The sequence below is a fragment of the Oncorhynchus nerka genome, linkage group LG15 (assembly GCF_034236695.1).
Source record: "Oncorhynchus nerka isolate Pitt River linkage group LG15, Oner_Uvic_2.0, whole genome shotgun sequence".
Classification (NCBI taxonomy): Eukaryota; Metazoa; Chordata; class Actinopteri; order Salmoniformes; family Salmonidae; genus Oncorhynchus; species Oncorhynchus nerka.
The window spans coordinates 46,408,332-46,434,640 of NC_088410.1; the positions used below are offsets into that span (position 1 = coordinate 46,408,332).

Sequence of the window (26,309 nt, forward strand, 5' to 3'; positions counted from 1 at the left end):
GGATAGTCACTCCAGTTGTTGTGACTGCCATTTGTTTAGTCGTTGCAAGTGTTATAACAAACACAGTGTAAAGGAGACTGTGATTGCGGGTTCAAGTGAAATGTTATAACCTTACCTTGGAGGTTTCTGTTATGTGCCACTGCCATGTGTGCAGGGTTTGAACTACACTTTTACTCACGGGGTGGTATCACGAAGTTTCCATAGGAAGAAGGAAAACACGATGCAGACTAAACTCTTGGGGGTGGTTTCCTGGACACAGATTAAGCCTAGTTCTGGATTTAAGAGCATGCTCGATGGGAAATCTCCATTCAAATTTTTTTTTTAGACCAGGTCTGGGTTTAATCTCAGTCTGGGACACCAGCCCATAGTCCTTTAGTAACTTGCTTTATGTAACATAGTGTGTGCTATAACTTGGGGAAAGTGTGACAGTATGACAACATAGTCCATGCGACATGCATCGTGCCAAGTTGCTAATTTGGCCGGACAATGCATTATTCATGCTTATCAAATGGCTAGCCATTACCTCTTCCCCTTAACAAGAAGACCCTGCTGAAACACTGGTTGCTAGTAATTTGATATGTATCAATGAAGTGATTGTTCACTCAATAATATGCTTGTTGCTATTTTTGTGTGTGCTCAGTTGGTAGAGCATGGTGCTCGTAACATCAAGGTTGTGGGTTCGAGTCCCACGGGGGACAGTACTGGGGGAGTATGAAAATGTATGCACTCTGGATAAGAGCGTCTGCTAAATGACAAAAATGTCAAATGTGAACAGAATGTGTTAACATGACTATATCTTAGCAGACTCTTTGAGGTAAGGGAAGAAAGTAATATAACTTGGTTGGTGCTTGGGTTAAGTGGATGTTCTGGACAGGGAATTGGCTGCTCTACCTCTGTGTATTTTTTATTTTCTACTGAAAAACCACTTTTAAAAAACCAAGGGTGAGAGAGCAGTGCTGACAATATGGATAGTGTTGTGGCTGGACAGGACTAGACGTGAAGATCACGTTGTTGCCTCTTCCTGGTTTTAAACCAGCTCAGCTGACCGCACACGCACTCCCTCAAAATATAGCAGTACTGCAGTGTGTGTGTGTGTGTGTGTGTTTGCATACATGCATGTGTGAGCTACCAAACTAACATCACATTTGTCTAAACAGATCGCATTTGAAACAAAAAAACATGATATGTGCACACATACAGTTGAAGTCGGGAGTTTGCATAAAAATCCCGTCTTAGGTCAGTATGGATCACCACTTTATTTTAAGAATGTGAAATGTCAGAATAGTAGTAGAGAGAATTATTTATTTCAGCTTTTATTTCTTTCATCACATTCCCAGTGGGTCAGAGGTTAACATACACTCAATTAGTATTTGGTAGCATTGCCTTTAAATGTATTAACTTGGGTCAAACGTTTCGGGTAGCCTTCCACAAGCTTCCCCCAATAAGTTGGGTGAATTTTGGCCCATTCCTCCTGACTGAGTATAACTGAGAATGTAACTGAGTCAGGTTTGAAGGCCTCCTTGCTCGCACACGCTTTTTCAGTTCTGACCACAAATTTTCTATGGGATTGAGGTCAGGGCTTTGTGATGGCCACTCCAGTATTTTGACTTTGCTGTCCTTTAATGTCCTTAAGCCATTTTTCCACAACTTGGGAAGTATGCTTGGGGTCATTGTCCATTTGGAAGACCAATTTGCGACCAAGCTTTAACTTTCTGACTGATGTCTTGAGATGTTGCTTCAATATATCCACATAATTTCCCTACCTCATGATGCCATCTATTTTGTGAAGTGCACAATCCCTACTGCAGAAAAGCACCCCCACAACAAGAACTGCGACTCCTGTATTTCACGGTTGGGATGGTGTTCTTCGGCTTGCAAGCCACCCCCTTTTCCTCCAAACATAACGATGGTCATTATGGCCAAACAGTTCTATTTTTGTTTCATCAGACCAGAGGCCATTTCTCCAAAAAGTACGATATTTGTCCCCATGTATGGTGGTTTTGGAGCAGTGGCTTCATCCTTGCTGAGCGGTGTTTCAGGTTATGTCGATATAGGACTCATTTTACTGTGGATATAGATACTTTTGTACCTGTTTCCTCCAGCATCTTCACAAGGTCCTTTGCGCTCCAAAGTACGTTCATCTCTTGGAGAGCGGTATGACGGCTGCGTGGTCCCATGGTGTTTATACTTGAGTACTATTGTTTGTACAGATGAACGTGGTACTTTCAGGCGTTTGGAAATTGCTCCCAAGGATGAATCAGACTTGTGGAGGTCTACAATTTTCTTTCTAATGTCTTGGCTGATTGCTTTTGATTTTCCCATGATGTCAAGAAAGAGGCACAGAGTTTGAAGGTAGACCTTGAAGTACATCCACAGGTACCCCTCCAATTGACTCAAATTATGTCAATTAGCCTATCAGAAGCTTCTAAAGCCATGACATAATTTTCTGGATTTTTCAAGCTGTTTAAAGGCACAGTCAACTTAGTGTATGTTGACTTCTGACCCACTGGAATTGTGATACAGTGAATTCTAAGTGAAATGATCTGTCCGTAAACAATTTTTGGAAAAATACTTGTGTGATGCATAAAGTAGATGTCCTAAACGACTTGCCAAAACTATAGTTTGTTAACAAGCTATTTGTGGAGTGGTTGAAAAACAATTTTTAATGACTCCAACCTAGTGTAGGTAAACTTCCGACTTCAACTGTAACCTTATAGCCATTGAAAGCTGCAATATGTAACTTTTTGGGTGACGAAATTCACATAGAAATGTGAGTTATAGATCTGTCATTCTCATTGAAACCAAGTCTAAGACGCGGTAGATCTGTTCTATGTGTACTATTTCTAGGCTTCCCATCCTAAAGTTTAATTTTTGTGTATGTTACGTTTGGTTTTGTACACCAGCTTCAAACAGCTGCAAATACTATATTTTTTGGTTATTGAAAACATTTTACAGCAGTTTAGGTGGTGCAATAACAAGGGAGCTTGTTTTTTCACGAAATCTGAAATTCGGCAAACTATTAGAATTTTAGCATCCAGGAAATGGAGGAGTGATTTCTGCATATCGCACCAGTGGCGGTCGGTGCCATTTAAGATGAGGAAGGACGATTATTTTTGTATGAGCATGGCCTTATTTCTATTAAAGCATATTGGATGACTGTCACATCGATAGGTTTGATGATGATACTCACATTTTTCTCTATTCCCTATATCCATCATAAGGTTGCTACAACCTAGCCTATGAATTCAAGTTTACAACATAGTTGCACAGGTTGAGAGAAATTTGAGTAATCAAGGTGACAGATACACACAGCCTACATTGTTGTCACCATATTCGAATCAAATCAAATGTGTTACATGCTCTGAATACAACAGGTGTAGACCTTATAGTGAAATGCTTACTTACAAGCCCTTAACCAACAATGCTTTTAGAAAAAAAAGTGTTAAGTAAAAAAATAGAAAATAAAACTTACTAATAATGAATTAAACAGCATCAGTAAAATAACAATAGCGAGGCTATATGCAGGGTGTACCGGTACAGAGTCAATGTGCGGGGGCACCGGTTAGTCCAGGTAATTGAGGTAAGCTGTACATGTAGATAGAGTTATTAAAGTGACTATGCATAGATAATAAACAGACAGTAGCAGCAGAGTAAAGGAGCGGTCAGGGTAGCCCTTTCAGGAGTCTGATAGCTTGGTGGTAAAAGCTGTTAAGAAGCCTCTTGGACCTAGACTTGCCGCTCCGGTACCGCTTGCCGTGCGGTGGCAGAGAGAACAGTCTATGACTAGGGTGGCTGGAGTCTTTGACAATTTTTAGGGCCTTCCTCTGACACCGCCTGGTATAGAGGTCCTGGGTGACAGGAAGGTTGGCCCCGAGTACTGGGCTGTATGCACTACCCTCTGTAGTGCCTTGTGGTCGGAGGCCGAGCAGTTGCCATACCAGGCAGTGATGCAACCATGCTCTCGATGGTGCAGCTGTAGAACCTTCTGAGGATCTGAGGACCCATGCCAAATCTCTATCTCCTGAGGGGGAATATACTTTATCGTGCCTTCTTCACGACTGTCTTAGTGTGTTTGGACCATGATAGTTTGTTGGTGATGTGGACACCAAGGAACTTGACGCTCTCAAACCTGCTCCACTGCAGCTCCATCGACGAGAATGGGGAGTGCTCGGCCCTACTTTTCCTGTAGTCCACAATCATCTCCTTTATCTTGATCACATTGAGGGAGAGGTTGTTGTCCTGGCACCACACGGCCAGGTCTCTGACCTCCTCCCTATAAGGCGGTCTCGTCGGTGTCGGTGATCAGGCCTACCACTGTTGTGTGACTCCAACACATGATGGTGTTGGATCGTGCCTCACCATGCAGTCATGAATGAACAGGGATTACAGGAAGGGACTTAGCAGGCACCCCTGAGGGGCCCCCGTTGAGGATCAGCGTGGCAGATATGTTATTACCTACCCTTACCACCTGGGGGCGGCCCTTCAGGAAGTCCAGGATCCAGTTGCAGAGGGAGGTGTTTAGTCCCAGGGTCCTTAGCTTAGTGATGAGCTTTGAGGGCACTATGCTGTTGAATTTTGAGCTGTAGTCAATGAATAGCATTTTCACATAGGTGTTCCTTTTATCCAGGTGGGATAGGGCAGTGTTGAGTGCAGTAGAGATTTTATCATCTGTGGATCTGTTTGGGGCGGTATGCAAATTGAAGTGGGTCTAGGGTTTCTGGTAGAATGGTGTTGATGTGAGCCATTACCAGCCTTTCAAAGCACTTCATGGCTACAGATGTGAGTGCTACGGGTCAGTAGTCATTTAGGCAGTTTATTTTACTGTTCTTGGACACAGGGACTATGGTGGTCTGCTTGAAACATGTGGGTATTACAGACTCAATAAAGGACAGGTTGAAAATGTCAGTGAAGACACTTGCCAGTTGGTCAGCGCATGCTCAGAGTACACATCCTGGTACTCCGTCTGGCCTTGTGAATGTTGACCTGTTTAAAGGTCTTACATCGGCTACGGAGAGCATGATCACACAGTCATCCGGAACAGCGATTGCTCTCATGCATGCTTCAGTGTTACTTTCCTCGAAGCGAGCATAGAAGTTATTTAGCTCATCTGGTAGGCTCGTGTCACTAGGCAGCTCACGGCTGTGCTTCCCTTTGTAGTCTGTAATAGTTTGCAAACCCAGCCACATGCGACGAGTGTCGGTGCCAGTGTAGTACGATTCAATCTTGTCCTGTATTGACGATCTGCCTGTTTGATGGTTCGTCGGAGGGAATAGCGGGATTTCTTATAAGCTTCCGGTTTAGATTCCCACTCATTGAAAGCGTCAGCTCTACCTTTTAGCTCAGTGCGGATGTTGCCTGTAATCCATGGCCTCTGGTTGGGGTATGTACTTACGGTCACTTTGGGGATGACAAACTTATTGATGAATATACCTGGTAGAATTGAGGTAAAATGGATTTGTTTCCCTGCATTAAAGTCCCCGGCCGCTAGGAGCACCGCCTCTGGATGAGCGTTTTCCTGTTTGCTTATGACCGCATACAGCTCATTGAGTGCGGTCTTAGAGCCAGCATCGGTTTGTGGTGGTATTCAGACAGCTACGAAAAATACAGATGAAAATTATCTTTGTAAATAGTGTGGTCTACATCTTATCATGAGATACTCTACCTCAGGTGAGCAAAACTTTGAGACTTCCTTAGATTTTGTGGACCAGCTGTTGTTTACAAATATACATAGACCGCCACCCCTTGTCTTACCAGAGGCCTACCAAAAAGCTTAAAACCCGCCAGCTGTATGTACCATGTCCCATTGGTAGGATATACGTGATTGTAAATTGTCTATTTTATTATCGATTGATTGTACGTTGGCTAATAGGACCGATGGTAAAGTTAGATTACCCTCTCGGTATCGGATCCTTACAATGCACCTGGACCTTGGTCTCCAATACCTAAGTCTCTTTCTCCTGCGAATGACAGTGATGAGAGCCTTGTCGGGCGTCTGAAGTAAATCCTTCCCGTCTGACTCGTTGAAGAAAAAGTATTCCTCCATTATGGGGTGAGTAATCACTGTGCTGATATCTAGAAGCTCTTTTCGGTCATAAGACACCATGGCAGAAACATTATGTACAAAATAAGTTACAAATTATGCGAAAACATACACAATAGCTCAATTGGTTCTGGGATCATAAAACGGTAGCCATCTCCCTCTGTCGCCATTCATATTAACATCATAGTCAACATAGCTACTAGAACTAACATGTTAGTAAACCCCCTACAATCACGCAGTACAGTCAGCAGCGAGCAGTTTAGCAGTTATACCGGTGGGCCCCGGTGGCAATAAATTAATAAAACCAAACTAATATCTTGACTTGAAAAAGTTCCATCATGGGATAGTCATAGCCAGCTAGCAAACATAGCATCCCTCTCTGTTTGAGCCGGGTGTTTGAGTAGGCTAAACTAGCTAGCTGCATTCACTGGCTAAGTAAGTGAAGGTAAAAAAAGAATTCAACAAAATATAGCTATCTCTCACTCTCTTTCTCGCTCTCTTGATTCTCATTTATTTTGAAATAAATACATTTGTTCAAAACTCTTAAACTGTTGTCTTTCTCTCTCTTTGAGTCAACTGCTCACCACATGTTATGCACTGCAGTACTAGCTGGCTGTAGCTTATGCTTTCAGTATCCAATTCATTCTCTTATCCTTTGATTGGGTGGACCACATGTCAGTTAATGCTGCAAGAGTTCTGATAGGTTGGAGGATGTCCTCCGGAAGTTGTCATAGTTACTGTGTAAGTCTAAGGTATGGGGTGATAATCACGAGCCTCCTAGGTTTTGTATTGAAGTCAATGTACATAAACTAGCTGTCCTCGGTCTACACCATGGTGCAACCCTGTTAAAGCTACTGTAGTCTTTCATTGCAAAACAGTGTGTTTTAATAAATTGTTTAATATATTTATACCACGTTATACCAGTGTTATACCGTATCTATTGTCAAGTTAGCACAGGCATCAAGTCAATCTCATGACATTGTTATGAGCCTCTACTTCTGAGAATGTTACTTTCACGCCTTGGTCATAATGTTTTGTGTTTTTCGTTATATATTTTGGTCAGGCCAGGGTGTGACATGGGTTATGTGTTGTGTTCGTATTGGGGTTTTATAGCATTGGGATTGTGAATGATTAGGGGTGTGTCTAGTTAGGCTTGGCTGCCTGAGGCGGTTCTCAATCAGAGTCAGGTGATTCTCGTTGTCTCGGATTGGGAACCGTATTTAGGTAGCCTGAGTTCACTTTGTATTTCGTGGGTGATTGTTCCTGTCTCTGTGTATTAGCACCAGATAGGCTGTAATAAGTTTCACGTTCCGTTTGTTGTTTTGTATTCTATAGTTATTTCATGTATCGTCAGTTCTTCATTAAAGACATGAGTAACCACCACGCTGCATTTCGGTCCTCTCTTTCGACAAACGAAGAACGCCGTTACAGTTACCTCCGTTCTTTACACTTTACACTTTTTTACACTTGTTTTTCATAGCCCAAAACCTGGCTCTCTTGACCCTTTGAACTGCGTTTAACAATTGTGAGTCTGTTTTAGCCGTGAGAAATGTTGAGCAGCATGCTTAGGAACTGGTGGGCTTGTGACTCTCTCTCTTTCTTTTTCTCACACATCTTTCTCCTTTTCTCTATCTAATGTCTCTCTCGTCTCTCAACTATGAGTCAGCGACCCCTCACCTTAGCCCTGAGGGGATCGGCTTCGTGAAAGGACTTGACACACCCATGACTTTGACCTCTGACCTTTTGATTGATCGGCCATTGTTCCAACACAGTTACAGTGGAGTGGAGCCATTGGGAAGGATGAAGTACAAAATTAACAAAGAGAGAGAAAGAGAGAGAAAGTGAAAAAGAGTTGTGAAAGAGAGAGAGAGAAAGAGAGAGAGAGAGAGAGAGAGAGAGAGAGAGAGAGAAGACTGCTTGGAGTGAGTGAGTGAGTGAGTGAGTGAGTGAGTGAGTGAGTGAGTGAGTGAGTGAGTGAGTGAGTGAGTGAGTGAGTGAGTGAGTGAGTGAGAAAGCGCCTCTTTTGCACAAAGTGTCTTTTTGTGCCACCCAGTTAAATTGGTATAGTCAAGTAAGAGGAAGTGTTACTTTTGCGGTGGCAAAGTTAGTTGTTACTTCATCATGCTGGCTTTTGAAAATATCTGTAGTGAACTACGTTTTGAAAGTAACTTTAGTATTTGTATTAAGGGTAGATTTAGTGTAGCTTAACTTCTTCCAGGTTGAATTCATTGGTAGCTTGGTAACTATATTTTCAGAGTAGCTTCCCCAACACTGGTCATTACCTAATGTTTTCATAGGAATGTTCCAGTGACGTGCAAGGACTGTTTCCAAGAGACCATTCCCTTACTGTCAAACAGAACTTACCCAGAACGTGGTTACCATATTCTCTGAATATTCTATGTTCATTTTCTAGACTCATTTCATGGGAACGTTTTAAGAACGTTCCTGTGTCCAGGTTTCTAAGGGTTAAGAGAATATTCCATCAACGTCCCACCAAACATACACAGAATATGGTTGCCATGTTTTCTGTATACAAGATCTTTTTTTAATCTTTTTTTTTTTTAATTGAACCTTTATTTAACTAGGCAAGTCAGTTAAAGAACTAATCCTTATTTACAATGACGGCCTAACCCGGCCAAGCCCTAACCTGGACATACGCTGTGCCAATTGTGCGCCGCTCTATGGGACTCCCAATCATGGCTGGTTGTCTGTAGTGACAGGGTCTGTAGTGACGGCTCTAGCACTGTGATGCAGTGCCTTAGACTGCTGCGCCACTCGGGAGCCCTATATTAATGTTCTAGACACATTTTATGAGAACGTTTTCTGTGGACTAAGAGAATATTCCAACAATGTCCCATGAACCATTGACAGCATATGGTGGCCATGTTTCAGAATATAAGATATTAATGTTCTAGGCACGTTTCAGGAGAACGTTGCATGATCATTCATCTGTTCGGTTTCTGAAAACTAGTACTATAAAGCTTTAAAAGGAAAAAGTATCTAACAGGCGAAATGATGAACATGATCTGTTTTATCTGTGGCACAAGTTGACTGCAGGTATTTATATAAAAAGTACAAATATTCAAATGTAATACAACAACGGTATTGACATTGTTGGAAAATCATATCGAGGGTATTTCGAAATACCCCCGGGATACGGTATATACGGTATACCGCCCAACCCTTATAGAATGTTCCCCTAACTAGAATCTGTCGTCCTGCCCCTGAACAAGGCAGTTAACCCACTGTTCCTAGGCCGTCATTGAAAATAAGAATTTGTTCTTAACTGACTTGCCTAGTTAAATAAAGGTCAAATAAAATACATTTTAAAAAACTAACGGAAAACTGGACACTCAAACATCTGGGGAACGTTACGGGCGACATTACAAAAATGTTCTCTTTACTTAGATTTGTTAGCTGGGTATGTTAGTACAGCATAATATGTCCATGCAATCTAATGCATACAAAGCAGCATAAATATGCATTCACTCTATGCTGCTTTGTATGCATTACATTGCATGGAAGAGCAATGACAATCGCATGGTTTGTGTAAGTAAACATTCTCTTCCACACACCCTCCATATTGACACACACACACACACACACACACACACACACACACACACACACACCATACACATACACACACAAGGACACGAGTGTGTGCATGCAATTCATGACACTATTAATACATTGACATGCATATATACCACACATGCACACACAAACACGCCATACACTCACAAAGAGACAAATGTGTGGCAAGCGGGGTGATGCTATAAATATATATATAAACAGTATATACACACAGACATACACTTGAACACATGCACACACGTGCTTTGCAGGAATATTCACAGTGACACAAGTGTTACCCAACAGGTGACACTATAAATAAACTAGCACGCCTAGTTACCTACGTATACTACTTCAACCCACACAAAGACGTGCTGTGTGCCGTAAAGAGACAAATGTGCACTATTAATACACTGGCACACACACAGACATTCATAAACACACTCGACTGACACACACAGGCATACATAGGCGTACTTAGACACACACACCCACACACTTTTTCTCACACACACACACACACACACACGCACGCACACACACACACACACACATACACACACACACACACACAGTATGGAAGGGGATGGATTCTCCAGCTGCTTGCAAGCAGGGGGACAGAATGTCCCCAACAGCTGTGGATTCCTCCAGTAGTGAAGGAGAAGGATGGAAGGATGTAGGGAGGAAGGGATGGAGGGAGGGAGAGATGGAGGGAGGGGTCCTAGGACAGTGGCTGCTTACCATTTTCACACCACCATGCCAAACAGTGCTGACTCTGATATTTACAGCTTGGTTCAGCTTAGCTTGGCTCAATGTGTTCCAACTAATTCCATCAGAATGCCAAGTTAGACTGTTGTTATATCTGCAATTGAACTTATACAGATGTACAGTAGGATCTTGATCACCCTGTTGCAGGAGAACGTTCCATCCAAGAAATGTAATACTTGTATTCTATTTGAGGCTTAAAAAAGTATTCTAAAGTTTATAATTTCTACTTCGAAATTTCAGACTGTAGAAGCCTTTTCAAACCTCAAATAGACTACAAGATTTACATTTCATGCGTTGCAGGAAAGTTCTCTTGCCACAGGGTGATCAAGATCCTACTGTTACTGTACAGCGGGTACAACCCCCCCCCCCCCCCACACCCCCAGTTGGTTGTACCTGCTGTAAATTCATGACTGGGGCACTGAGTAGGGGGCACTGTGGGGAAGGCAGCTGCTGGGCTGTATTAAAGACTGAGCCTTGGCAAACCACAACCGCTCAATCCAAAATGGCCGCTCGATGAACCCGAAATGGTCAGATAGGTGTTAGCAATACGGTGGTATTTTGCTGTTGCATTTATGTGGATAATATTACAAATATTTGTTGGCCTGATGTGATTAATAAGGAGCATCTAGATGCTGCACTTGATGAATTTATGAAATTGCTTCTTCCAATTATTGATAAACATGCACATGTTAAAAAAACTGACTGTTAGAACTGTTAAGTCTCCATGGATTGATGAGGAATTGAAAAACTATATGGTTGAAAGAGATGGATAATAAGTATGGCTACACATCTGACTGGCTGACTTACTGCAAATTGAGAAATTATGTGACTAAACTCAACAAAAAGAAGAACAAACTGTATTATGAAGCCAAAAAACTTTGGAGTACTTTAAATTACATTTTGGGCAGAAAGATCGAATCAGATGGCTTATTCATCACAAAACCATTTGATGTTGCCAATTATTTTAATGATTACTTCATTGGCAAAGTGGGAAAATGTGGGAAAATGCCAACAATGAACAATGAGCCATCATACTCATGCATAAAAACCTAATAATGAAAGAAAAGCATTGCAAGTTTGAATTTTGAAAGTTAGTGTGGGAGAGGTGGAAAAGTTATTGTTATCGATCAATAATGACAAACCCTTTGGCATTAACAACTTAGATGGAAAGCTACTGAGGATGGTAGCTGACTCCATAGCCACTCCTATCTGTCATATCTTTAATCTGATCCTAGAGGAAAATCTTTGTCCTCAGACCTGGAGGGAAGCCAAATTCATTCTGCTACCCAAGAGTGGTAAAGGGGCCTTTACTGGTTCTAACAGCAGACCCATCAGCTTGCTGTCAGTTCTTACCAAACTGTTGGAAAAAACTGTGTTTGACCAAATAGAATGCTATTTCTCTGTAACCAAATGAACAACACACATTCAGTATGCTTATAGAGAAGGGTACTCAACATGTACTGCACTGACAGAAATGACTGATGGTTGGATGAAATAAATTGATTTCAGTGCAGCCTTTGATATTATTGACCATAACCTGTTGTTGAGAAAATGTGGCTTTTCGACCTCTGCCATATCGCGGTTTCAGAGCTATATATCTAATAGAACTCAGAGGATTTTCTTTAATGGAAGCTTCTCTCTTGTCAAACATGTAATGTGTGGTGTACCACAGGGCAGATCTCTAGGCCCTTTACTCTATTCTATTTTACCAATGACCTGCCACTGGCATTAAACAAAGCATGTGTGTCCATGTATGCTGATGATTCAACTATATATGCATCCGCAGCCACAGCTAATGAAGTCACTGAAACCCTTAAAGAGTTGGAGTCTGTTTTGGAATGGGTGGCCAGTAATAACCTGGTCCTGAACGACTCTAAAACTAAGAGCATTGTATTTGGTACAAATAATTCCTTCTAGACATCAGCTGAATCTGGTAATGAATGGTGTGGATGTTGAACAAGTTGAGGAGACTAAATTACTTGGTGTTACCTTAGATTGTAAATGTTCAACATATATAGATTCAATGGTTGTAAAGATGGAGAGAGGTCTGTCCATAATAAAGAAATGCTCTGCATTTTGACACCACACTCCAAAAAGCAAGTCCTGCAGGCTCTAGTTTTGTCTTATTTTGATTATTGTCCAGCCATGTGGTCGAGTGTTGCAAGGAGACCTAGTTAAGACCTAGTTAAGCTGCAGGTGACCCAGAACAGAGTGGCACGTCTTGCTTTTCATTGTAATCAGAGGACTAAAATAAATATGCCAATCTCTCTTGGCTAAGAGTTGAGGAGAGACTGACTGCATCACTTTTTCCTTTTATAAGAAACATTAATGTGTTGGAAATCTTAAAATGTTTGCACTTACGCCACCAGACATGCCACCAAATTCAAGAAAGGGTACAGTATTATATAGAGCCATTATTGCATGGAACTCTGTTCCATCTCCTATTGCTCAAATTAACAGCAAACCTGGTTTAAAAAAAAACAGATAAAGCAACACCTCACGGCACAACGCCTCACCCCTATTTGACGTAGATAGTTTGTCTGAATATATTGATATGTATGATACGTGTGCCTTTTTTACAGTTTTTTTCGATTGCTAAACGACAGTGGGCACAACTGGAGTCACATGTGCAAAACTCTAACTACAGTCTGCACTACCAACAGTCACCTGAGCTAAACAGTTCACATCACCTGCAAAACTCATTCCAAGCAACACAACTCTTAACACATGGCTCAAAACACGCTCAGTGCAGCCAAACACTATGCACAACCCTCACTGAGATAACACACACTGCCACTCAGAACACACTGAGTAAAAACACTAGCATCAAACACCAATACAGAAAATACAAACTTTTCATCTTTACAGTTTGAACAATTTCAGTGACTTCATACAAAGTAATATTTTCTTCAAAGAAAATAGTGACATTCTTTCACATGATTTATTAATTTTTTTAGAATATAACAATTCTTTAAGGTAAATGAAAATTAACAGTTTGCTTCAATAGTCTGTAGTAATTTACGGAATTACAGTAATGAGAAAAAAAGGTAGAAACTAAAAGTACATACTGTAATTCGAACAAACTGCCTCTCTCTAGCATCAGACCACAGGTTTTCTTCAACGTCACATCTAATGTTTTCTCTTGCCATGCACCTGGGGAAGAACCTTCTGGAGTGCCTTATCCATCCCTGGCAGTCCTCTGGACTCGTGTCCTCACATCCGGCACGCATGGCTTCCAAAAGAGACATTTGGTCATGTGGGTGGTGACCAAACACTTTCCACCTCCAGGCAGAGAAAAACTCCTCTATTGGGTTGAGGAAGGGTGAATATGCAGGCAGGTACAAAACCATAAATCTGTGATGTGCTGCAAACCAATCTGTGACAGCTGCAGAGTGGTGAAAAGCAACGTTATCGCAAACTATGACAAAAACTTGGGGGTTTCTTACTGGCTCCCCCTGTTCTGCTGGCACTAGCTGAGCATAGAGCTGTTCTAGGAAAGCTATAAGCCTTTCTGTGTTGTATGGGCCAATGAGTGGTGTGTTGAGAAGCAAACCATCATTGGCCATTGCAGCACACATGGTGATATTTCCCCCCCTTTGGCCTGGAACCTCCACAGTGGCCCTTTGACCTATAACATTCCTTCCTCTGCGCCGTGTTTTGGCAAGGTTAAATCCAGCTTCATCGATAAATACAAATGAATGTGGTCTTTCCAGTGCTTCCACCTCCATTACTCTCTGAAAAACAGTAAGTGCACAGTTTTACTGTAGAAATGCTAGTGTTTTTTTTACAGTAAATATTTTGTATAGCTGTGTACGTAACCTCAGACGTCTTACCTGGACATATTGGTATCTTTGCTCTTTTACCCGTTCACTGTTTCTCTCGAACGGTACAGTGTATAACTATTTCATTGTAACTTGGTGTTTCTTTAGGACTCGAGCAATAGTTGTTGTGCTGACAGAATTAACATTTTCAAATATATCATTATCAGCCAGCACTCTATCTTGAATCTCCCGCAGTTTTATTGCATTGTTGACAACAACCATGTCAACAATAGCATTTTCCTGCGCATCTGAAAATATTTTTCCTCTTCCCCCTTTTGGGGGCAGCCTTTGGTTCCTGTTGTAAAAATATATTTTACAGTCAAACTTACTGTAATATATATCTGTGTAAATATTCTATAATTGCAATACAAAATAGATTCCTGTAATGTTTTCATTTACTGTAAGGATGTAACTCTCACCTGTTTGCATGATGGAAAATTCACATTACAGATGCCACTGTGGATCTTTGCAGATTGGGTTGCACTCTCAACCCTGCCTCTCTGAAAGAGAGACCATGGTTCACGACATGGTCTATAAGTGTAGCCCTTATTTCATCTGAAATAACAGCTCTTTGTCTTCTTTGTCTTCCTCCACACATCCGCCCTCTCCCTGCCACCCTTCTCCCTCCACGAACCCATCTTCCTTGTTCCATTTCCAAAATGAGTCTTTCTGAGCTCTACCTATATATACTGTAATATGTGTGTGTGTTCACTAACAAGTCTAAAACAAGACACCTGCTTAGCCTTTCAGCTGAAATTGCAATCAGCAGTGTTTGAAAGGCACAAGGCTGAAATCTATTCCGTTTTGAATGTGTGGTTCACAGTTTTGACAGCAGTGTGTTAGCATTTGAACAAAGTGCTGTAAATCCACAGTGTTGTGCAGGTTGTGGTTAAAGTCATGGGATAAGTGTGTAGAGTTTTGAAAACTGTGTTCAAGCAATGAAAAACGAACTAGAGTTTGGTCCACATGAACTGCTGCTGTGCAGACTGTAGTTAGAGTTTTGCACATGTGACTCCAGTTGTGTCCACTGTTGTTTAGCAATCGAAAAAAACTGTAAATTGATGTCGTTCTGGGGGCGCTGTTGGAAGCCAAGGATGTAGAATGCCTTTCCCTATCGCTCCTGTGTTAGTGACCACATTTATATATTTAACCTTGCAAAATTGTATATATTTCTGTTTGGCCAGACGTCTGAAGGGACCCCTAAACAATTCAGATCAAATTTGAGAAATGTAAGTTTGTAATGTCGTCTACCCGGCCAAAAACGGAGTCTGCAAAAGCAGGCCGCAGCAAGCCCGCGCTCTCTCCTGATTCACCCCCGCCACTGGATGCTGCTAATGCCGGCCCCACGGAAACTCTGACTGTGGAGATGCTACAATCCGTGATATGCACCCTCAAAACCGATATTTTCGGCAAAAGTGACTCTTTCTCTACCAATCTCAGGTCAGAGATATCAACGGTCAAAGACAAGCTTAAAATAATCTATCGAGAGTATACAGAATAAACCCGACACACACGGAGTGGCCTTATCGGAGCTGGAGCGAGGTGATACAGACCACAGAACTCGCATTAGCGAGCTAGAGGCTAACGTTGGCTCATTAGCAACTAGGGTGGCATACCTCGACAATAGATGCGAAGATATGGAAAGTAGAATGCGGAGGAATAACATTTGTCTACTGGGAATACTGGAGGGAGTGGAGGGCCCAAGACCCACAGAGTTCATGGCCCAGCTGCTTCAGGAGCTGCCCGGTCTGGAGGAGAAACCACTGCTAGATCATGCCCACCGCACTCTGCGTAGCCGACCCCAGGATGGAGAACCCCCGCGACCATTTATCATCAAGGGGCATTTCTTTCACGTCCACAATGACATACTGAGGAGATCGGGAGAAGCATCCTCTCTCCTCTATAAGGGTAAAATAGTCTTGATATTTGCGAACTACACCACAGCTGTGGCTAAGAAGCGGGCTAGCTTTGGAGCTGTGAAGCGCCAGCTACGCGCCTGCACGGGCGTGAAGTTCGGCCTCATCTACCCTGCGGTTCTGAGACTGACTTTACCGGACAGCTCCGAGCACAGATTTGAGGACCCGGCTTTAGCGGCCAATTTCATCAACAAGAACGTGAAAGTGGCTGTTGTACCGCATGGTGTGGAACAAATGGTTGGTTAGTTGTTCTTCGAAGGAGGCTAGTTAGCAGGCCGGCCAGCAGACTGGTTGGCTAGCGAAGCCAACTTTGCCAGGTTTATTGACATTTGAATGTCATTCTCTTTTTAATTATTTTTTTCCAACCCAGGTTGCAGCCTCTAATGCTAATATCTGGCTGTTTTCATGGTTCAGTCGTAGTTTACCATCTGTATTACTGTTAAACCTCTCTTAACCAGGTTTTTCCCCCATAGACTCTGCTTGGGACCAATCTAAGTATATTTGGCTTACTCTGGTTAAATGGTCACACATTTCAGGTAGCACAGAGTAAAAGTTATCATCCTTTGCTCTAAACTTTTTTTGTATTTAGGGTTTTGCTTGCATCTCAGTTGGTGAGATGCTTCAGCAAGGGAGGGTGTGAGGGAAGGGTTTTTTCCCTCTTTATTTGTATATAGTTTTTATATGTTTTTGTGCTTCGTCGCTTTGTTTTTTAAATTTGCACTTTTAGTTTCAACTAAGATCTTTAGTTTACATTGTACCTTGTCCTCTCTCTCTTAAGACATGACTCAGCCTAGTGTTGCCCATCCTGCTGGAGGGAATGGCTTTCATTTTCTTACTTGGAACTGCAGGGGCATAAATAACCCAGTTAAACGTAGTAAGGTGCTACACCGCCTTCATCAATTGAAAGCTCACATCATCTTTCTCCAAGAAACTCATTTGAAGGTATCACAACACTCAAGTCTTAGGTGCAGATGGGTGGGTCAGGTGTTCCATTCCTCATTTCAGAGTAAGGCAAGAGGGGTGGCTATTTTACTTCACAGATCGGTACCTTTCACATATTCTAATGTGATTTCAGATCCCCATGGTAGATACATAAATGTCAGTGATAAGCTGCTCAATACGAATGCACTTCTTGTTAATATTTATGCTCCTAATTGGGGCAATGGTTTCCTATACAATTCCACATATGTCTTCCCATATGTTGATCTTAGGCGGGGACTTTAACTGTTGGTTAGACCCACATTTGGTACTCCACTAAATCTACCACCTTATCAACCTCAGCTAGAGTTGTCCGAACCATTATGTCTGAATTCGAAGTCTCATGTCCCTGGAGAATGTTTAATCCATCTGGAAAAGAATACTCTTTTTTTTCTCACCGGTTCACCACACTTTTACACGCATAGACTACTTCCTTGTAGATGACAGGATTCTCCATTCCATATCTTCTGTTCATATAATCCAATTGTTGTATCTGACCACGCCCCTGTTGCCATGAAAGCAGTCATTCAAACTGTTGACAATCTGCGACCACCTTGGCGGCTAAATACTCAACTGCTCAGTAATGAACACTGTCAATTTTGTTTAAAGTCAAATCGACTTTTTCATGATTACAAATAGAACCCCAAACATCTCTGCGTCTACTCTTTGGGAAACTTTGAAAGCTTACATCAGAGGTGAAATGATTTCCTACACCGCACATGAGAACAAACTGAAAAGGGATAGGCTATCTATGTTAACGTGTTGTATTTGTACATTGTCTGGGATATCATTAGACCATAGAGGGATCAATGACGAGTTCAAGAGATTGTACCAGTCTCTATATACTTCTGAAAGTAAAGCGGATACATTGAAATTGGATGATTTCTTCCACTTACTTGCTGTGCCTTCGGTCAGCCGGGATTTGGTCAAAAAAAATTAGAGCAGCCGATCACTGTTGAAGAATGATCTAATGCTGTCAAATGCCTTCAATCTGGGAGAAGCTCAGGGCCTGATGGCTACTCGGCAGTTTTATTAAAAGTTTCTTTACAAAATAGCCCCTATTCTAATTCAAATGTACAATGAAGCATTTGTAAATGGTGTTCTCTCACAGACTCTCACTCAGGCAACCATTTGTCTTATTCTTTAAAAAAAATCAAAGACCCTCTTGACTGTGTATCATACCGTCCAATTAGCCTGCTAAATGTAGACTATAAAATTCTAGCCAAACTTCTGGCAACACGTCTGGAAACAGTCACCCCATCAATTATCTCTCCGTATATCAAACAGGATTTATTAAAAATAGACATCAATATTTGATGATTATTTAATATTATATATAATCCTTCAATCACCAATACCTCTGAAACCATTATATCCCTGGATGCGGAGAAAGCGCTTGACTGCGTTTTACACTCTAAATAAATTCGGCTTTGGCTCCAAATTGAGGGGATGAGACTTCTGTATTCATCCCCTCAAGCCTCTGTCAGGACTAATAACACTCAATCAGTTTGCTTCCCATTGCAACGATCAACACGCCAGGGTTGCACTTTAAGTCCATTACTGTTTGCCCTCGCCATAGATCCACTTGCAATAGCACTTCGCTCCAACCCCCTTATCAAAGGTATAGTCAGATACGGACACGAACACAAACTGTCTTTATATGCAGACGATTTATTATTATACACATCCAACCTTTCTGTCTCTGTTCCTGCTGCCCTTGCCACTTTCGCATCCTTCGGTCACTTATCAGGGTATAAACTGAATCTCAGTAAAAGCCAATTGATGCCGCTTAATATGGCCACAAAAAAATTGGGGGAACATGTCACAATCAGATTTGAAAACCTTTTTCAAGCCAACTTTGCTCCTCTTTTAACCTGTACTAAGGATGATTTGGAACGCTGGTCTTTGTTACACCTCTACTTAGTCGCAATAATTAATTATATTAAAATGAATGCTCACCATAAATTCTTATATCTCCATCAGTGCCTTCCGATTGTGCCTTCCCAATACATTTTTCAAAACGATCAAAGGCCTAATACTACCCTTTATACGGGACAAAAAGCCCCCAGGATACGAAAACAGCTTTTGCAGAGGCCCAAACCAGTCGGCGGTCTAGCTCTACCGGATTTCAGATTATATTATTGGGCCGCTAACCTTAGGATCATTCAGTACCTGTTGCAGAGCAGAGAGATATTCCCACCCCCAATTTGGCTCGAGATGGAGGCCATCTCATCTACACCGGCATCATTGTCTTCCCTCGCTCCCTCCTCCGTTACAGGCCCTTACTCCTCCTTCACCATCAATATATGTGTCAAAACAACATTGAAGATCTGGAATCAATTTAGGCGCCACTTTGGGTTTCAGACAACCTCTTATTTGGTAGCCTCAAACCCAGCTTTTGGTTGATGGTTGCTTTCTCAACTTGGTCTAGTCTCGGTATTAAAAGATTCAGGGATCTGCATATTAACAATACATTTTAGTATTTGAACAATTATCAATTATCAGCTAAATTTGGTCTCCCCAGGCATAATTTCTTTAGGTTCTTACAAGTCCCGAGTTACGTCCACAGCATAGATCCAGGATTCCCCACCCTTCCTGGTGAAACGCAGTTCGACACATTTCGTATCCCACTTTCTACTCAGAAAGGCACCGTGTCAATAATCTATAGTCAAATTTGCTCACTGCAAACCATCTCATTAAACAATATTAAATCCTCATGGGAGGAGGAACTGGGTGAAGAAATATCTGATGAACTATGGGAAGGGGCACTCAAAAAGATGCATAGCTCTTCTATTTGCGCTCGACACGGTTTCATTCAATGCAAACTCATTCATAAGGCCCACTGGACCAAAGCAAGATTATCCTAAATTTACAAGGATGTGAATCCTAATTGTTTACGATGTAATCAGTGTCCTGCTAATAATATACACATGTTTTGGTGTTGCCCATCTCTTGTTGGTTTCTGTAAAGACATCTTTAACACACTCTCAGAATTAAGCTGCACACAGATTGAGCCAGACCCTTTTACTGCACTATTTGGGGTTTCCTTACCCACCATACAATTGACCAAAATGAATAAGGATGTAATTACCTTTGTCACTTTGTTAGCGAGACAATTAATTTTACTTTTTATTTTTTTATTTTTTTATTTTTTTTATTTCACCTTTATTTAACCAGGTAGGCTAGTTGAGAACAAGTTCTCATTTGCAACTGCGACCTGGCCAAGATAAAGCATAGCAGTGTGAACAGACAACACAGAGTTACACATGGAGTAAGCAATTAACAAGTCAATAACACAGTAGAAAAAAAATGGGCAGTCTATATACAATGTGTGCAAAAGGCATGAGGAGGTAGGCGAATAATACAATTTTGCAGATTAACACTGGGGTGATAAATGATCAGATGGTCATGTACAGGTAGAGATATTGGTGTGCAAAAGAGCAGAAAAGTAAATAAATAAATAAAATAAAAAAACAGTATAAAAACAGTATGGGGATGAGGTACGTGAAAATGGGTGGGCTATTTACCAATAGACTATGTACAGCTGCAGCGATCGGTTAGCTGCTCGGATAGCTGATGTTTGAAGTTGGTGAGGGAGATAAAAGTCTCCAACTTCAGCGATTTTTGCAGTTCATTCCAGTCACAGGCAGCAGAGTACTGGAACGAAAGGCGGCCAAATGAGGTGTTGGCTTTAGGGATGATCAGTGAGATACACCTGCTGGAGCGTGTGCTACGGATGGGTGTTGCCATCGTGACCAGTGAATTGAGATAAGGCGGAGCTTTACCTAGCATGGACTTGTAGATGACCTGGAGCCAGTGGGTCTGGCGACGAATATGTAGCGAGGGCCAGCCGACTAGAGCATACAAGTCGCAGTGGTGGGTGGTATAAGGTGCTTTGGTGACAAAACGGATGGCACTATGATAGACTGCATCCAGTTTGCTGAGTAGAGTGTTGGAAGCCATTTTGTAGATGACATCGCCGAAATCGAGGATCGGTAGGATAGTCAGTTTTACTAGGGTAAGCTTGGCGGCGTGAGTGAAGGAGGCTTTGTTGCGGAATAGAAAGCCGACTCTTGATTTGATTTTAGATTGGAGATGTTTGATGTGAGTCTGGAAGGAGAGTTTGCAGTCTAGCCAGACACCTAGGTACTTATAGATGTCCACATATTCAAGGTCGGAACCATCCAGGGTGGTGATGCTAGTCGGGCATGCAGGTGCAGGCAGTGATCGGTTGAAAAGCATGCATTTGGTTTTACTCGCGTTTAAGAGCAGTTGGAGGCCACGGAAGGAGTGCTGTATGGCATTGAAGCTCGTTTGGAGGTTAGATAGCACAGTGTCCAATGACGGGCCGAAAGTATATAGAATGGTGTCGTCTGCGTAGAGGTGGATCAGGGAATCGCCCGCAGCAAGAGCAACATCATTGATATATACAGATGGAAATCCTCTGCACCCCCTTCTCATGCTCTTTGGATTAAATCAATTTTGAATTGCATAAATTTGGAAAATATTAAACACACACTCAATGGGCCTGTAGACAAATTCTTTGAAATGTGGGCTACTTTTTTTCTTATGTTTAAATGACTACATTTCCCTGCAGTTCCAGAGTGATATATATTTATATATTGGTGATGTAAGAGGCCTGGTATGTGCATACATGACATCTCGGATGTAAATGACTGTATTATCTGTGCTTGTTGACGTAAAACAACTGTATCAAAAAATAAATAAATTCTTGTCCTTTAATTCTTTAATTTTTATGTCTGTCTCGCTCTCTGTTTTGCTGTATTGTTGTCTTTTATGTGATGTTTTATATTACTACCAAATAACTTACAATTAAATAAACGAAGTAAAAACATTTTTTTTGAGCTTTCTTGTCTATTATGTCATGTTTCATGTTTCTTGTGGACCCCAGGAAGAGTAGCTGCTACTTTTGCAACAGCTAATGGGGATCCTAATAAAAGAACAACAATTCCAGCCCTTTACAGTGGGGCAAAAAAGTATTTAGTCAGCCACCAATTGTGCAAGTTCTCCCACTTAAAAAGATGAGAGAGGCCTGTAATTTTCATCATAGGTACACTTCAACTATGACAGACAAAATGAGAGAAAAAAATCCAGAAAATCACATTGTAGGATTTTTAATGAATTTATTTGCAAATTATGGTGGAAAATAAGTATACTTTTTTGCCCCACTGTATGTATTATGTGATAGCAGAATGCAACTCCACTAGCAACTCCACTATGCTACTTTCCGTTCACCTTCACCCAACAATAAACAATATCTTGATTGTGAGGTTGAGTTGTTAAAAATAACAGGAACGCATACACACATTCAACCAAAATAGCAGCGTCTGCTTGCCTAAATGAAAAAGAGGATGTCAATGGTGCAGACTAACTTTAGCAACAGGATGTCACTGTTTCAGTTTCTCTGTGTGTGTGTCTGTGAGTGTGTGTGTGTGTTTGTATGCATGTATGAGTATGTCTGTCTGTGCGTGTCTGTTTTGTGTTTGTGTGTGTCTGTGTGTGGTGGTAGGCTGTTGCAGCAGCACCCGAGAGAGAAAAACGATGGTTGTGAAAGCTAAGATGTCAACATAGACCAGAAGTTTGCCTTGTGTCTATTTTTAGCAACAGAAAAACGGAAGTGATAACTGTTAATCGTGTTAATATTATCATCGTCTTTCCCCCTATTTTTGCCACCTTATGATTAAATCTTATGTGTTCCATTTACCACACCAGGGAGAAAAACTATTTGGTGTTGCACACAGGGTGTGACCAAATTTGTGCTCTGTGCTTCAAATAGGACTACGACAACATTTCACTGACTGAGCACGCTACTTTATGTGGTCGTAAGGGTAGCCTACACTTGAAGCACTTTATGAGTGATAGAGATGTCTCCTATATGTGTCTCAAAAAGCACTTCATAACAATGCGGTCATAAAGTGTCCTTAATCACTTCAAAGTAGTGCAATACAGGTATACTTTACACAGACAGCCAAGTTCTACAAAAACTCACAAGTTCTCTGATTTATAAATATGATTGGCTGTATTCCATTTCTGTGGTTGGCATTTTCATGTTGAATGCAAAATGTAGCATACATTACATAAAGTATACTGTCGATAGTTGGTGTAGTGTTTCTGAGCGACATCATGGCTGTGGTTCCATGGTAAGAACACAGCTGGTGGTTGTTTGTTGTTCACTAGAGACTTCCTGATCGTTTCCTATCAGGGCATAATTTAGAGCTGGGAGACAACACCTTGCTAAGGAAAGACAAACTAACAAGCAGTAGTTTCAGACAGTGAGATACACAAACTAATAGTGTAATTATAGAATGCTTGTGGAAAGCAGCATGTCACCAACATTGTTGCATCCATCTGACCAGGCAGAATGAAAGGCAATACATTTCTCAGTGACTCCGTGGTTGAGCAACTGCTCTCTCCTTGAGTGACAGGGGGCAGGGCTTGGCATGGTTAGCGACATAGAGCAGCATGAGACGGAGTGAGGTTACTCAAGTAGCAAATGAGTAAACTATAAAAACGGACAGTGTTGCGTATCACATTTAACAAACCAAACATTGAAATACCGTTATAGAAGGTAAAGTCAAATTCAAGCCGGTCTGTGAATTAATACCGGTATATAGTATACCGCCCAGCCCTAGCATAAATCAGTGGGCTCACGCTTTGTTTATAGTCGTCTGCTGTGTGTGTGTGTGTGTGTGTGTGTGTGTGTGTGTGTGTGTGTGTGTGTGTGTGTGTGTGTGTGTGTGTGTGTGTGTGTGTGTGTGTGTGTGTGTGTGTGTGTGTGTTTGTGTGTGCGCGCGTGTGCGCGTGTGCGCGTGTGTGCGTGTGTCCCCGACCATTTCCTCTGAAAACACACATCTCTTTATGCTGGTAATACACAGTGTTCTCATGCCTTTGGGTAATTCCTGTAGTAGCTGTTTTTGTTCTCAAGCATAAAGAGAAATGGCAACGTCAATAAATGTATCCATACTGAAGTACCACACTGAATCTTGTAGATAAAGTGCCTACTTCTTCAAATACCCAAATCGAGATGGAAAACAAACATGTACTGTAGCTGTACACACACACATAAACACACACACTCACTCATGCACACACTGATGTGAGTTCACAGAAATATCAATGTGCCTGGATGGAATAAGATCAGGTGATGCTGGTCACACCTGGGCATCCTCGTCTGGCATCCTGGTTGAGTCTTACCTCACTGACATTTAAGGCAGGGTGCAAGTGACAGCCCAGAGAGAGAGGGGTATTTGGTTTTTGGGGAATTTTATTAGGATCCCCATTAGCTGTTGCAAAAGCAGCAGCTACTCTTCCTGGGGTCCACACAAAACATGACATAATACAGAATATTAATAGACAAGAACAGAACTACGTAGCCTACATATCTATACAGTGGTTCCTCCTTCCTCCTAAAAGTTGCAGCATACTGCGGCGCAGCTTGCATGTTGCCGCAGAATTCTATGGTAAGTTGGTGCCATTAATGCTAGTTGGCGCTAGTTTGACCACCAGAGGCCTTATTTGAGAAGTATTTGATAGCCTTCAATAATGGCTGTACTAGAGAATGCGGACACGCGGGAGACCGAAGTTCAATTCCCCAATGGAGAGGAAGGAGTAGGCTGTCCTTGTAAATAAGAATTTGACTTGCTGAGTTAAATAAAGGTTACACTAAGAGCATAACTTTTCTGCACCATCATTTTCTAATTCTAGTCTAACCAATATCCAAATGGAGATTAAGTGAAAATAGAAATCTAATTGATTTATCAAGTTCCCATGCTTGTCTCAGAGCAGCTCGAATCGGTGCTGAAATAGTTGTAGGCTTTTGCTTCAAATCCTATTGCTTCTAACTTCAATATGCTCTTTAAATAAATAAGACCTACACCACTTTTAACAGCACATTACTCAACACCAGTGAGACACCTCCAGGCTGTGTAAGGGCTATTTGACCAAGGAGAGTGATGGAGTGTTGCATCAGATGACCCGGCCTCCAGAATCACCTGACCTCAACCTAATTAAGATTGGAATGAGATTGGAATGAGTTGGACCGCAGAGTGAAGGAAAAGCAGGCAACGAGTGCGGAACTCTTTCAAGACTGTTGGATAAGCATTCCTCATGAAGCTGGTTGAGAGAATTCCAAGAGTGTGCAAAGTGGTCATCAAGGCAAAGGGTGGCTACTTTGAAGAATCTAACATCTAAAATGTTAACTTTTTTGGCTACTACATGATTCCATGTCGCCAACGGTAGACCTACAGTATATCGAAAATCATGACGTGACTCTCCAACAATAATTACATATAGAGGATTGGAGGATTCTAAATTAAAATCAAAACCTACCTCATGGGTCTCCCGGTGGCGGCCGGCACGGGTATCGAACCTGTAGCAACCCATTTTGCACTGCGGGAACCCCCATCCACTCCGGAGCCCCCATCCACAAAGTATCAAAATACAGAGAGGTGTTGGTAAAGGTATACAGTATTGTCCTGCTAATAGCCCATAATGGGCTATTATAATACTGTACATGGTGTCCAGGTCAGAATAACCAAAACATTTCTTTATTAAAGACAGTACGAAAGAATGTTGAATGAGTGAGTCATTGAGCCATGAATGGGTGAGTCACTCAGCTTTATGTAGGTGCCTGTCATCAACTTGATAATATATAACGATATTTTGGAGGTTATTTCGAAAGAGAGCGATTGTAATCTGAATAAAGGCCAAAATAATATTTGTAAAGGCCAAAACATGTATTTGTTTTTTTTATAGGGAGAGAAACGCTGGGAGAATTGTGCGCCACCCATAAAGGCCCAAATATAGCCCTGCTAATAGCCATCATGGTGCTGTACAATGTGACCATGTGTTTGAAAGAGTATTTTCCAATAAGAAACCATTTGTTTACCTTCATTAGACAACTTTGTTACAATATTTCTGTAATTCACTGATTTATTCCCATAGTAATTTGTTATGTATCCATAACTAAATAAACATCAGCATTTTGAAAGCGTATTTTTATCATTATTTTATTAACGAAAGTATAAAGATGTTGATGAAGAAATACTGTACTGCTGTTTTGAGTTAGAAATGCAACACTCCAGAGTACTTAAGCATCGAATACATCGCAGGTAGGGGGATGTTCACATCGACAGTAGCCGGGCTATAAAGAGTCTATTGTTCTGCTAATTGGGTGTTTGAAAACCTGTT

General features: G+C 41.6%; 1 protein-coding gene across 5 annotated transcripts in view; it reads left to right on the top strand.

Moving 5' to 3' along the window:
- LOC115142796 (histone deacetylase 7-like) overlaps positions 1–26,309 on the top strand; it is a 102,184-nt gene that overhangs the window by 8,698 nt on the left and 67,177 nt on the right. The window lies entirely within an intron of this gene.